This window comes from Podarcis pityusensis (genome assembly GCF_964106645.2).
Source record: "Podarcis pityusensis genome assembly, chromosome: 5".
Taxonomy (NCBI): Eukaryota; Metazoa; Chordata; class Lepidosauria; order Squamata; family Lacertidae; genus Podarcis; species Podarcis pityusensis.
Genome location: NC_138032.1, coordinates 59,161,069 through 59,176,581, shown reverse-complemented (window position 1 = coordinate 59,176,581; position 15,513 = coordinate 59,161,069). Strand labels below are relative to the sequence as shown.

The following is a 15,513-nucleotide window of genomic DNA, read 5'->3' as shown; positions in this document are numbered from 1 at the left end:
TGACTGTGCTAAAAATTTATTCTGGGCCAGTTTTAGTAGATTTGGCAATTTTGTAAGGCGGCTCTTCTCCCCTCCCCAAGATCTCAGGTTTAATAAACCTTGGGTTCACATTCATTGAGATCCCATGCATGTAGCCCCCACCCCCTTGTTGTTGTTTAATCATTTAGTTGTGTCCAACTCTTCGTGAGCCCATGGACCAGAGCACACCAGGCACTCCTGTCTTCCACTGCCTCCTGCAGTTTGGTCAAACTCATGTTAGTAGCTTCGAGAACACTGTCCAACCATCTCATCCTCTGTCATCTCCTTGTGCCCTCAATCTTTCCCAACATCAGGGTCTTTTCCAGGGAGTCTTCTCTTCTCATGAGGTGGCCAAAGTATTACCTATCGTATTAAAATAACAGCAGTATATGCATTATTTCATAAAACCCATGGTACCTTTTTTTTTTTTTTTTTTTTTTTGCTACTCCCCTTTGTGTCTAGAATGGGCGAAACTACTTTTGCTGCATTGCCTGTTTTTGTTTTAATTGCGTATGGTTTCATGTTAGAAAAAAAGCTAAAATTAAGCTAACATCTTTGCTTTTCTTCTCACAACTACCATGTCTGTTTCTATGCTCGTTCTTTAGGCATGGTTAATCCAGACCTATTTTCATTAAGTACAAATGGAAAAAGCAATGCGCGTTATCCATGCCTGGTCTCCATTATTGTTGCATAGAATAGGAAGAAAAAGAAAGAAGAAGATTATTCTGCATGGATATTTGCCTTGAGCTTTTTTGGCATTGCAAAATGATAGCATAATTTAGCATCATTCATGATGTAATTGAGGGCTTCTTCTAACAGGCAACTGCTCATAAGGATTTTAAAACAAGAGTAATTTCTCTAGAAAGTCTTGTTTGATTCTGGATTTGCTTTTGCCTGGCAATGGTTGGTTTTCATGATCTGTTTGCATGTCTAGCAGTTCAACAGATAAATTGTTTTCTTTCAGGGAGAACCATCCTTGGGAAATAAAGGTGTACAAGCATATTGGGGACAAAACTGACTTTTTGGAGGGCTTGAGGGAAATGCAGGTAACAGAAGTATAGATGATGTTGCAACATTCTTCAATTATAGACCAATGGTATTTGTTTTACCTACTCACATCCCCGGGTAGGCAAAACAACATTGCATCTGGGATCAATTTGCTTAAAATTAAAGTGCAACTGCCATCTCTCTTCTATCAAAAGTAAAGTGTTGCAGCTATAACGTACAGACAATTACACATTACTTTGGATTGTAATATTTAGATTTGTGTCATTTCTTATCCAAAGTAAAAAGCATCTCTAAATAAATGAGTGATCTTATACTACATATTTTATAGGCTGTGTACTTAGCAAGATCCATCTATATTTGCATGTGCATATATACTCATGTTATCTTCAATCTCATGCTGCATATTTAGAAAGTTGGAACTTTAATGCCTTCCGCCAAAGTAGACTGAGTGAACAATTAGGCTTGCATGCACAGAAAAACAGGTCTTCTGCAGCATTTTATGGAGGCTTAGATGGGTTGTGCATTAATTCTGGAAGCACGAGCTTTCCAAATCAGTTATGCTGCTGTTTGCTTTTCTCAACAAAAAGCTGGAAATGTCTCGATAAAGCACCTTTTAAAATGTCCATGCACTACCTTTGTCGTCATGGCCAGTTTGCCGGTATGATCGCTCCACCCAATTAGCAGCCTCCAGTCATGCAATTTGGAGCGGACTGTGAAATGAACTTGTGACCTTCCATGGAAAGAGGCTACAGAAATCAGAAATTATCTATCGTATTTACCTTGACTCTTCCAATGGTGCTGAGCCTCCAATGAAAACAAAGGCCTGTACAGAAATCAGAAGATGCACCTGAAGGTGTTAGATTCGGGGCCCTCCAGACTGTAGGTGTTGTTGTGGGCGTATTCTGCAACATGTTCTTGACTCAATTAGGGGTGGATTTATTTTGCTTTAGCTTGTTCTGAGATGCAATCATGTTACTGCTCTTCAGAAGAGCGCAGCAAAAGTGGGACAAAAATAAACCAGAACATTTGTGCTTTGTGAAAAGTTACGGGATTTCAGCAAGAAATTGCAGGATATGCACTGAATGAAAAGAAGCAGTATGGCTGCCCCCAAAACTTGTGCAGGTGCAAACAATATTGAAAGTCAGGTTGTGGTGACCATGCTGATAGCATCACGAGCACAAATCATCATGAATTGAGGGACCCTAAGCTATATTTGAGAAGAATATTGTGAGCTACAGAAACAGGAAATTTGGAATCTTCTTGCCTACTAATCTCAAGTATTGCTTTGTGCCTATAAAATATACAAGTTTCAAGTCACCCCAGACCTTCTTCTAGGTCAAGGAGATATTTTATTGAATATATAGACTCAAGGTTATATGTGAATTTACAACCATAACTCCCATGAACAGTTATGGGAACATATTTTTAATTTTCAAATCGGCAGCAACTGAAACCACTAATCCATTAATCAACTAATCCACACATTTTTTGGGGGGGGGGTACTTTAATCTAAAATGGCTTAAAGAGATATCTTATTCCCTGTCCCATCTTAAAATATGAATGTTATTTAGAATAGATATTAGTTGTGAGGGGTGGGTGGGAAGCTAGCTGGCTTGGGAGTGTGGGTAATGGGATACAAAGCCCTTCAGCTCTAGGTCACTGGTTCAAATCTAGTACATGTTGTCAGTGACAGAAAATCATTGCCATCTGATTGCTGCTTGACAGTTGTATGTGTCTGCAACTGCTGGTGGTCGGATGTACATATCAGTGCACAAACTGGAAGACAGAGGCTCTCTGTCACAGCATCAGTGAAGGCTGAGTCAGATGTAGAACTGAACACATACCCACACACAAAAGCAGAGGCACAATATTACATTTCCAGTTAAGTTCACTGGCAAAATTGTTCTCTTGAGGAGTTTCTTTTTATATTGCCTATGAGCACATGCAGTTTTCTTTAGACTAAGTCAAACCATTGCTTAATATAGTCCAATATGGTCTATTCTGCCTGGAAGTGGCTCTCCAAGCTGTTATGTGAAGGTATTCCCAAGCACCACCTGCCTTAAGATTCTTTTACATGGAAATGCCAAGAATGGAAGTTAATAATTTCTGCAGGAAAAGTATTGATGTACCACTGTGCTGTGGCCCCTTGCCCAGTTCCTTTTCAGTTACACAAACACAATGGTGAGCACAGACCCATCTTTGTTCAGGACTCAGCCATGAGTCATTGGGAAAAGAAATACTATCTGTAGACCTAAATTTATTTATTTAAAATATTATCCACCATTTATGCACTGCAATTTTAGGGAAGGGTTGCAGCTCATCGGTACAACATCTGCTTTCCATGCAGAAGGTTCCAGGTGCAGTCTCCACCATCTACAGGTTGGGCTTAGGAGAAGGCTTTCTGAATTCCTGGAGACCACTGCCAGTTAGTGTGGAATGTGTGAATAAGGGAAGCAGCTTTCCTTGAATTAAGTGATTACAATAAGGTGGGGGTGGGGGTGGAAAGAGGGAGGCTTGCTACAGTGTTGGTGAAAATAGTTATAAACCTGGGAAGTTGCATCACAGAATCAGCTGCCATGCAAATCTGGTTCCATTGCAAAAGGAGTACAGTTAGGCACCAACCAGCCTGCTTTCTGATGGAGTACCCTGACATCACTATGCCTCTCTTATTCTGGACTGCATCTTTGAAATATTTGCAGACATCCCGCCTTTTACCACCTGATAACCACTAACAAAGAGAGTCTTGTGGGGTTTATTAAGACTAACAGATTCATTCAGCAAAAAGCCATAGGAGGATGATAAATGCCTTCCTAGAGGATGATATAGTTCCATCTAACCTTAAGATGGCTGTTGCAAGACCTTTATTGAAGAAACCCTCCCGGCATCCCACCATACTGGATAATTACCAGCCAGATTCAGATTTGTCATTTTTGAGCAAGGTAGTTGAGCGTACAGTGGTGTCTCAGTTCCAAGGATTCTTGGAGGAAGATTTTCTAAGATCATTTCAATCCAGTTTTACGCTTGGTTTTGCGACTGCAGAAAAAAATAGGATTTTGCTTCAGTACAAGCACCCCACATGTATCTGGGTTTTTGATACTTGTAGACAGCTTGGAAGTCTATTTGGGCACTAAATGGCATATAAAATAACGATTATGTCACAAGTCTATATTTCCTTCTAATTCTGCTACCACCACAAGACTTTAATAAAACATTCCCCTTTATACCACCAACAATATAGTAGCGGGCTATTAGGCTATGGATATGGGATGTGCACACACAGAAAATTATTTACTAGATAAAGCAAATGCATTTATTTTTATTTACATACAATATGCTTTATTAGTTGCTTACATGAATTGTGCAGTGTTTCCTTAAGGAAGCTGTTACATCCTTGTCTAAATTCACTTTCCTAATTAAAATCCTGGTCGCCAGTTACCTTTCGCATAACTCCACCCCAGTTAGCTTTCCTGGAAAGGCACAGAGGGACAAGGCTTGAAGGTCTCCCTCAGGCCAGATAAGTGCATGGTTCAACCTAATCTCTCAGCGATAACTTACAATGGGCTCTCAAATTCTTGACAGTCTTGCTTCAACTTCCCCTGAAGTCTTGCTTCTGGTCAGGCAACTTGAGAATCAGGACACTGCCAGGAAGATGTCACACAGTTGCCTCCATCTGATGTCTCCTTGCTTACTGAGGCTGCCTTCTGCTGCCCCTCTGGCCAGAAGCTATCCTGGAGAACCACCCTGCCTGGAGTCTTCCTCTCCTGGCTGGCTCTCACAGCATTAGCTTTCAGTGATTCCAGCTTTTCTTCTGCTTCCTCAGGTTCTTCTCTGACTGAGCTGCTCACACAAACCACTCAGACAAATGCAGTGACTGTCTTGTATACAATTTGGGTCAGCACCAAGGGGCCAGAAACTCCCAGTTACCTTAATATCTGCCAATGCACTGCCCTTTAGGTATGATCTAAGGAGAGCCCATATAATGTTTCCTAAACCAGCCTATCAAAATCTTCCTGTTAGTCCAGCAATGATAACAAAACAACAACTCATGCCAATATTAAAATAATTTTGAAATGATTTTTTTTTTTTAGACAATAGACTAAAGCACCATAGGCTTTCCTCTATGGGGTATTCCAACGTCTTCTTGTGGTTGGTGAGGCCTCTGACTAGGTTCTGAGAATGAGCAGGGCATGCAGTGTCGCAGGCACTCCTTAAAAAGCTCATCTAGGACCCAGTGATGTGCAGCAACTATTAGCCACACAAACCCCTTTGGGGGTGAAGGTAATGGGGAGGGTGGTGGCAGAATAACTGCAAGTGTTATTGAATTACAGAGATTATCTGGATCTGTCAGTCTGGGTTTAGGCCTGGTTTTGGCTCCAAATCAGCCTTAGTCATCCTGGTGGGTGGCCTTTATTGAGAGTGGGATGGTGAGAACCAGTAAACTGAGTGTATACCCTGGGAAGGTGGAGGTTCTCTGGGTCGGTAAATCCTGTTGCTTATCCTAGACAGGGTTGCACTCCTCCTAAAGGAACAGGAATGTAGCTTATGGAGGTGATACATCATTGTCATTGATGACCCAAGTGACTTCTGTGGCTAGAAGTGCCTTTCCTCCAGTAGCAGCAATGGCCTTACTGGTGGATAGAGCAGTGAAGGATTATTCTCCACCCTTGCTCTCTTGTCTACTATGGAGGTTGCTGTTGTAGAGAGAATGAAGGAAGCTTGCCTTTACAGGCCTGCAGCTGTCCAAATTCATCACTGTGGCCTGCAAGAGTATGTAGGCAATAAATATTCTGGGTGGTATCCAATGCACATGTTCCATTAGCACAAGGATTTGTGCTTGCCCAAGTGCCATAGGCATCTGGTTCGCCACTGTGAGAACAGAGCCCTGGACTAGACTGGCCTGATCCAGAAGGTCTGTTAGAAGTTTTTGTCCCTTAAGATATGAATTTTATCAAAAAACACACAAATAAATAGGATAGAGACAGATATTATAGCCTTCTATTTTTATTCTGCCCTTTCTCCAAGGAGCTCAGGACAGTGTACCTAATATTTTCTCATAAACACCAGGTGAGGTAAGTTAGGCTGAGAGATAGTGACTGACACAAAGGCCACCCACCCCACTACATCTCTATTATGGGCTGTGCATTTATTTAGATTTCCCACCATGGGACTGGACATAACGCACAAACAAGAAAATATACTTCCAGAAATAAAACTCTCTCAGGTAATCAATATTTTAGTTTCCATGTCACTTTAAGATTAAATTATTTCCTAACCTGTTTATAGCACCTGGTGGTTTTTATTAATGCTGATGGGTGCCCATGTTTCCTACCAACCCATATACCAAATACTGCAAGAATGTAAATGAGGCCTGCCTACTTACCTGCATTGCTGAGATACCTTTCCAGTTCCTTTTCTTATAGTCATTATCCTCCCTCAGCCTATCCTGGCTGCTTTTTAAAAATATCCAAGATATTTCAAATATTTTCTGGATTTTCATAGATGTCCCCCAAATCTCAGAAATCCAGAGAACTGATTGTGGTGTGTGCCCCCCCCCGCAATATTAGATTACAGTCATACCTCGGGTTGAATGTGCTTCAGGTTGAGCGTTTTCAGGTTGTGTTCCGCGGCAACCCAGAAGTAACGGAGCGCGTTACTTCCGGGTTTCGCCGCTCGCACATGTGCAGACGCTCAAAATGATGTCACGCACATGCGCGGAAGCGGCCAAACGCAACCCGTGCACGCGCAGTCGTGCCGTCACATCTTACGTTCCATTCAGGATGCGAACGGGGCTCCAGAACGGATCCTGTTCACATCCCAAGGTACCACTGTATTTGAAGGTTTAAAAACATACAACAAATATATCTGGCATGCAGAGATAGGTGGATAGGTGGTCTCTTTGTCACCCTGGCACAAATCTCACAATGAGAAAGAAAGATGGGAAAATAGAATGAGACTCTTCCTTCTCCCCATTAATGTAGTAAAGATATTTTTACATTCAAGCTGTGCGCCAGCTCAGTCTCTCAACAAAAGACATTGTGGAATCTCATAAAATAAAATAAAAAACCTGCAGCTAACGACCAATATTTTAAACCAAAGTATTAGGCCATGTCATGCTGAGGATAGTAATGATAGAAAGGTCTTTAGACAAATGAGCAATTCGTTCGGCATTTCGTTTGGATAGAAAGGCCATCTCAGGTGTCTGCGTGGATTCTATCTGGAGAGCAGCCTCAGGCAGATTGACTCCATTCCCAGCCTTACTACAACTGTGCTATCTGTTTAGGCAGTGGATCATTTCAGAGAGTGGCAGGTGAGGTTATAGCCATCAGTCAAGTGACCATATAAAGAATGTCTCACACCATTCCAGCATCTCACAATGCAGCATGTGCAGATACAAAAAAAGAACCAAAGCAAAAAACCCAACCACACTTGTTTTCCTTTACAAGAAATAAAAGAAAACTAATTCTATTGGTTGGTAGAACTGAAAAGTATTCAGCATGTTCACTACTGCCACCAAACAGTCAAACAGTCATTCTGGGGGTCCTTCAGAACTTTATTTATTTATTTATGGTCATATTGTTGCAGTGAAATGTTAGGGACAACAGAAGCCCAAGCCTGTCTTCCTCTGTATACTTTATGCAACAGTTGATATAAAAGGAAAGAAAGCAAGGATATCTACTGGCATTAAACTGGAATCCACACCCAGGATTGCAAAATGTCCAAGTTTCTCGTTTAGCATAATGAGACTTCCAACATCCAATTGGAAGTCTGTGGCTGTCATTTTAACAGATCAGTATTGTATCCTAAGTGTCCAGTGGCTCTAGAGAAATATTTAAAAAATACTACAATGTTCCAAGACTAAAACTAAACGTTCAATTCTTCTTTTCTTTTTTCACAAAACATCTGGTACAGAGCTGAGAATAGTGCGGTGGAATAGATTTCAAAAAATGTATTTAAAAAATCTTTAAATTTCCAGAATCACTGATATACCAGACAATGAATATTTCGTGACCTTCACTCCTGTGTCCTCAGATCTAGGAAACAGTCCTATCATGACTTTTCTTAGATAATATTTTGAACGTCTGTTTATGAAACACTATCCTTGGCTAAAACAGTGTAATTTTTTTGTTCAGCCTCTGATCACACACCATCAGTTTTGTCTAGACAACTTGTTTCAGTAGCTTCAATTATGAAGCTTCAATTATGGGTTTGTTCTGCTATCTTAACATCATACGTTCTCCAGTTCTCCAGTTGCTTGAACAAAATTATTCCACATTTGAGCCAGGTAAACAAGATTAAGAATTTCAGCCACCACCACTATGAATTCATGTGAATTGATGATGTGGTCTACACATTTATGTCTTCAATTTTTCAAGTTTTCCACCTTGCTGTGCCTTAATATAAAACAATTCCCTAATGTTTTCCACCGAAAAGAATAAACTCCAGACTCTCATCCAAAAATATCTCTAATTCTGCTACAAGTTGCAAGTTTCTTCCAGGAAGATGTCCTGAATATGTGATATATGAACGAGCAGTATTTTGTAGTCAATTTATGTGTTTAATCATATATTAAAGAAAACCAAAATGATTTCTAAGCATTACTAAAAATGATTGAGCATTATTGGTTTCCTTACTATTCAAGCTTACATCTTTAAAACACAGGGCATAGGAAATGATGGTGATTTCCATATAAGCATAACTAGATAGGGAAAAGAAAACTGTTATTTTTTACTGCCTATCATGGCTAAAAGGAGAGCTGTCTACAGCTGCGTTTCTAGATGACCAACACTTGCACAACTGACTCAGCCTCTGTCATTCTGGGAAAATAGATTGATGCGTCTTCTATGAAAACTAGTGCTGTGCTGATATATGAAAACTAGTGCTGTGCTGATAAGTTAGGTGAGATACATTTGAGATTTTCATGGATGGGGTGCAGGGATTTTGTTGTGCTAACCTAACTTTCCTGGTGGCCCAGGAATGCCCTTTTTTCATTTTACAAATCATTTCTCTACATGTACAGACTCTGCCTACTGAGTACCTGGCAGCTGGGCTGTGTGTGTTTTCAAATAGGGGTCCCCCCTTTATTTTTAGTTAAAACTTCCCTTAGAAAGCAAAATCAGTAGGTGTAATGATTTTTTTGGAACTCAGGAGCCTGGCTCCCATGCTTCAAGCTCAGGGGAAGGTGGAATAAGGTAACTTCTTGCATAGGACTTTTTCAAATTGGGATGTACAGGCAGCCAAGGAGCCTGCAAAGCACTGGAGAAATGCCCAAGAGAAAAAGAAAGAGAGAAAGAAAGAAAGAAACAAAGAAAGAAAGAGAGAGAGAGAAAAAACCCCGCTCAGTCACCTTGCAACAATAAGGCAAGCACCAAAATTATAAGGGGAAAATACAGTGCTCTAAGAAAAAGGCAGAAAAACCGAAACCTCACATTTGCAGGGTAAGAAAACTTTTGAGAAATAGGAGGGTCTATTTCAGCACAGCATTAAAGACAAGAAGAGGTTACCTATACCGTTAGTCTTTCAAATCAATGTGTGTTCCTTGTTTGTTCAGCATCCCCATTGGTCAGTGTTAAACCAGAACAGAAATGGGATTACGCCATCTTTACCACTGCTGCTAAACCTATCATAAGACACCCTGCATAGCAAGAGCTAAGGACCACCTAACGCTCCATTTTGTTTACCTCAAGGCAGCAGCACTTTGAGATTACTCATCAGCATTAATTATACTGGATCAGATATCTATGCAAGATTTATTGAGTTGTTACTCTCCCAAGTTTCAGAACCATCCACATATAAAGAGAATATCTCATCTGTAGTATAATCAACTGATTAGGCAAGAACATAAAAGTAAAATGAACTTCCACTTAGCATCATGTCAAGAGTAGATACCCAGGCTTAACAGCCAAGAAACACAAGTGGGACCTGCAACAAAATACTGCAGTATATCATATCACCTAACAGGAGTGTGTTTGTTGATTCCCCAAAGCGCAGCATTCTACCCCTGCCTCCAGCTTTTTCTTCCCAATGTTTCATGGATAGTGAGCATGCTCATTAGGCAGTCTGCATTAGGCATTTGATTGCCTCCTTTTAATGCCAATAACCCAGACAGGTTCGTCTAGTTGAACCTTTTAACATAATATAGTTGTGTTATATTCTTAACAATCTATAGCGCCCCTTCCTAAATTTGCTGGGTTTAAAAGGAGTATAGATGAATGTAACCTATCAACGGTTACTAGTCATGATGGCTACATACCACCTCCGGCATTGGAAACCTTTGAATACCAGTTGCTGGGAAACTCGAGTGGGGCAAAGTGCTGTTGTGCTCAGGACCTGCTTGTGGGCTTCTATGGGCATCAGATTGACTGCCGTGAGAGCAGAATGCTGGACTAGATGGGCCTTTGGTCTGATTCAGCAGGTTTCTTCTCATGTTCAAGAGAAGGTTTCTTCATCCATGTATCCGAAGCTATGGGTAGCCAAGGGAGATGTCCAGCCATCCCACAAAAATCAAGGAGGTATGGCTAGACTTGTGTGAGTAGAAAGAGACTGTCGGTTAACCCACAGGTGCCTGGAAGCTTGGATAAACAGTGATTAGCAACATAAGAAAGTTCTATACCACCTGGACCTTGAGTTTGTGGCTCACATTCTGAAGGCAGTCAATATTTAAAGCAGGGATGAGATATCTTAGGCCCTCTAGATGTTGCTATACTATAGTCCCCATCAGCATTTGAGATTTCCATTCTACCTTATCTTCTCTATGGCCAGGGGAGCTTCCTGGTCAGGGGCTGTCATTCTTCTGTGTTTTGTGCACATTGTGATCAATAATACTGGTTATGAATCAGAATCAGACATTTCTACGCACCTGCAATTTAATTTGGGCAGTCTTAAAATATAATATTCATGGTAATAAGCATCACTGAAACATTAGAGCGTGCCTTGGGATAACAAAGGCCAATTTGACCAACTAACCAAGTAGTAAACTATTCTCTATTGCCCTGGATTGTATGATATGGTAAACCCAACCATGGTTTACAGAGACTGCATGGACATTTGGGCTCTTGGATAGATCACACTAACATTGCTCCCCCTATTCTTTTTTACTCCTTCACACTAAACTACACCAAGTTTGTTATTAATAACTTAACCTACGCTCATGATTGAACTCTCTTCTTGCTTAGCATGAGCTGTAGCCCAGATTACAGACTGGGGAGGAGTAAAGTGGCCTGCAATAGAAGTAAAGGAGCTTGCAATCATTTGGATTACCCATGTCATGTGAACCAGACCACTGAAGAAATGTCCTTGTATTTACCACGTTGTCATCTGTCTCCACTCATAGCTGTAGTTGAATCCCATGCAGCGGTATCCATTATGCATGTTGTAAAGCACCAAGGTCTTGAGCTGGAAATTCTCGCAGTGCGTCACAAGTGCTTCATTGCCGGGGAGGAAGTTTCTGGCATCCTTTCTTCCAACACTGAAAACGACCCTGATATGCTGCAATACCACCTTCTAGTCAAGTGACCTAAACAACCTATAAGGTGGCAACCTGCTCCTATAGAGCTGTGCGCACCTCGCACAGGCTGAGCCACATGCAGACTTGCTGTGCATGATCACGTTCCATCTTGCCTCTAGTCTGCCAGTCATGACACATGCAATGCCACTACCAAATACCAGCCAACGTCAAGTCACACCACGTATACGGTCCCACTCTGGCAAAAAGGCTGCAAAGCTATCACCTAGGTGAGCAGTCCCCAAGCCCATCAACACTCTGACCCCTTCTCTATTTATAATGCAACATTCAACAGCTTTGGGTGATGCTGCCACACTGCAGCTACTAATGGTGACGGTCTCTGGTGTAAGCCTACTGTGTAAATTCCTATGCTGAAGATGCAAGTTCAGCATATTCCATTATTTAACATGCAGCATCTAAAAAGGACTAGGGTACTTCAAGTTTTGTTCACATAGCTCGGTTCTATGCTATTCAGTGTATGGTAAGCAAACATGCAGCATTAAATAAAATAATTTAACAAGGTATTTAAATAACACAAACTATGCAATCTATTTAAAGGTCTGCATGAAGCCCTCCCCCCTCCTTTGGGGCTTCAGTGGGTGGGGGGTGGTGGAAGCATTAATGAGAAACTTTAAAGGCTTGTTAACAATATCCTTTCATCAATCAAAAGCACTGTCAGTCTATGGTGCTCACGTCAATTTTCACCTTACCACACAGCTACCATTGCTGACTTCTTTATCCACTCGCCAACCCTAATATATAGATCCTTGTCGGGACAGACTTGAAGGTGATGGAGCCCAGACATTTCCCATCTGTCTGCAGCTGGTGCCAGTTCGTCCAGAAGACTTTGGACTACAGCCTTTAGTCACTTAAAGACACATTGGTACCTGCAATTTCTCCAGTTCTTGGCCTCCAGCTTTTAACTGCCACCTACACATAACTTCACACAGACCAGAGGCTGGTCTGGATCAGCATTCAGCGCAGAGCTCATTTTAAACCTTAATGTCTCCAAAGCTGATAAAGAATAAAATTGATGTTAACTTCAGCTTCTTAAATACCAACTTCTAAATCAAAAGCTTTCCAACAGAGTGGGGGTTGGGGGGATATCATTACAACATGCACAAAGGCAAACACAATTAAACATCCTACAATGCATTTGTGCTATTAGAATGTTTGTTCCTTATTTAAAAAACAAGAAGGAGGAAAGCAAAAGGAAATGCAGGAACCAAATGATTGCTTGGGACTTTAAAATCTATCAGGGGGAAAAATGGAGGAGAGCCTGCCTTTTGGGGGTTCCTCCAGCGTAATTCTACTCCCCCCAATATAAAGGGAATAATTTGGGGGCCTGTCCCCCCCCATGTGCTGTATTAAATGTATTTATTTATTACCCATACACTATGTATGTTATTTGGAACAAAAATAGCACAGCCTTTTGACAAGCTATGAAGCTGTATGACCAATCTGCACATCAATGTTACTGAAACATCTTGCCACTTTGACAGCAACAGAAAGTGCTCTCAGTAATATTTTCCAGTTTTTAAAGTCGGTTTTAGTCAAGCAGGAAAAAGGGCCTATAGAATTGGATGGAAGAGAGAGAAGACGGAGGAAATACAATTCGATTAATTTCACCAAGAATATAGCAGGAATTACAATTAAACCTGATTGTAATTCAAGGATTTTTACATTCCTGTAAGATTTTTACGGTGCGATTATTCATGAAATAGTACATAAATCTTATAGGCCTCCCTTTGTATTTCTGTACTTCAAGCAATCTCTTTTTAATGGGTTTTATTCTTATAGTAAAGGTGGGGAACAAGCCCCCCAATTATTCCCTTTAACAGTATGTACCTGGAAAGTAAAAATCAGGAATAAATATTAAAAACACAAATGAGTATTACATCTGGCACAATCTAAAATTATGGCAAGTTAGCATTTGTCAAAACGTTGTGTAAAAAACACTATGAAAAGTAATGATCCATGATATTTATAGGGAAACGTAGTTCGAATGTACTCTTCATTTTTTAGTATGTCTATAACTTTATCATATTGACAGTAATAATATTGCTTGGAGTACTGCATGACTCTTACCTAGGCAAATTAAAAGGTTATATCAAACAGAAGTGAAAAAGGGATTAAAATTAGGTATCTCACCCTCCACTTGCGTTGAGTTAAATAGAAATACTATGGGTCATATTCTGAGTTGCTCCACATCTGACACCAAACTACTTAATATAAAACAGAAAGAGAAAACAAGATCTAGGTCTAAATCCAAAAAGTGCTTTCGCGAGTGTAATTGGCTGAAAGTTTGAACAGAGATACATACCATGTTTATATCCGACTTTTCTTCCATTGTGTAGCTGAGGGCAGTGCTCAATGGGCTGCCAGGTGGTTTCACCTGCTTAGATTCAGCAAGGTTACTGCATCATGCGCATTTCACTGCATCATGAGCTCTGGGACGGATGCCGATTGCATGAATTTTGAGGCGCTTACAAATTCTGACTTGCAAATTCCTTTTGTCGGACATGGAAAAAAATCTATCATGTAACATATTAGCCCAGAGCCATCTTTTGTCTCCCAAACAACCCTGCAGGGAAGTTTGATACAGGGTGACTATATTCTTGGCCAAAAAACCATGGCCACATTTCCACATGGTTTAGTTTTTATGTGACACACATTTTCTATGAGCTGAACAGAGGGAAGTGGGTAAATGACCCATTGCAAAATCCAGCTTCTTCCTTGGTCAAGGGCATCTATTTCATTATAAATGTAGTTCCACCAAAACAAATATTATTTTTGAATCTTTCATTATCTTAGTCTCTGGAAATGGGCTAAAACAGCATGTGTTGGTATTAGATGCTGCCGAGCCAGCTGTCGTGCCTGGCTGCACAGTGTCTCAATGTCAGCAGTTCAAAGCACTGCAAGGCTGAATGGAAGGAAACTTGATAGGTCAGTGGAACCCAATTCCAAGTAAAAGGAACATAGCTCTCTTGTTTCCAGAGTTTTCTTTAATTCATTTTTGGGGTATTTTTTTTAAAAAATACAACCAAGTTTACATATATATTTTCATAAACTGTGCTGTGACCCTCTAACTAGGCTAGAGGGTTGTAGCACATAGCACATGACTATTCCAAGTGACTGTGTTTCCTTCCTGGGTTTCTTCTTGGAGTTGTAGTTAAAGCCACATAAGACAATGCCAGCTTGAACCATGCTGCCATCGCTGCGTTCCTCAGTAGGAAACCTCAGGGTATATATCAAGACTTATGACAGGACAGAGAAAACCCCCAGAGACAAACAACGGGTTTTATACCAGCAAACTCACCACAGGGGGAGGCCAGAAAAAAATGCCAGTGTTTCTGTTCCGGTTGTGTTGCTACTATTACAACACAGTGGTGTACGAGGCTGTTATGTGCTCAGTTCAGGTCCTTGCACGGCCAAAGATAACGAAGGTGCATTAAATGCCATTTTGTCGCCTGCTAAATTCTTGGTTGTGTTCTGCTAAGTATTTCGTTATGGTGAGGAGCAGTCACGCCAAATTAAAGATACTACGCACTTATTGAGACATCATACAAGAGCACGAGCATTATCAGCACGTAGAAAGAATGCTAAGATCACACATAAGCAGCAGCATGGACTCATTTATTTTTCTATGAGAACCCCCTAGAGGTTCTACTATCACAGCCCTCTTCATTAGTGGTCACGCCAGGTTGTAGTTTGGGCATCATTAGCAATCTCGGAAATCACTGGCAAAAGGAAGGCCATTCTTCATCTTACTATGTAACTACAGCACCTTTCACAATACGTACATGGGATGAAGATTGCAGGCCTGTAATACTTCTAGACAGCTAATTCCTGAGGCAGACAGTCTGAAGCACGGCAAATAAGGCAGCTCAGAGATTTCAGCTTGGCTGTTCATTTTCAAATTCATTCTTAAACAGCAGGGAAAAAAAGTAGTGAATGAGCATCTCCTAAACACATTGTAAAACACA

The 15,513-nt window shown here is 40.8% G+C and overlaps 1 long non-coding RNA gene across 1 annotated transcript; it reads right to left on the bottom strand.

The window, feature by feature from the left end:
- Window positions 1-5,106, bottom strand: LOC308477995. The gene is made up of 2 exons (XR_013986794.1): window positions 3,933-5,106; window positions 1-381 (listed from the first exon to the last, which is right to left on the bottom strand). It is a non-coding gene; the product is annotated as an uncharacterized lncRNA (long non-coding RNA).
- Window positions 5,107-15,513: the final 10,407 nt, after the last annotated feature.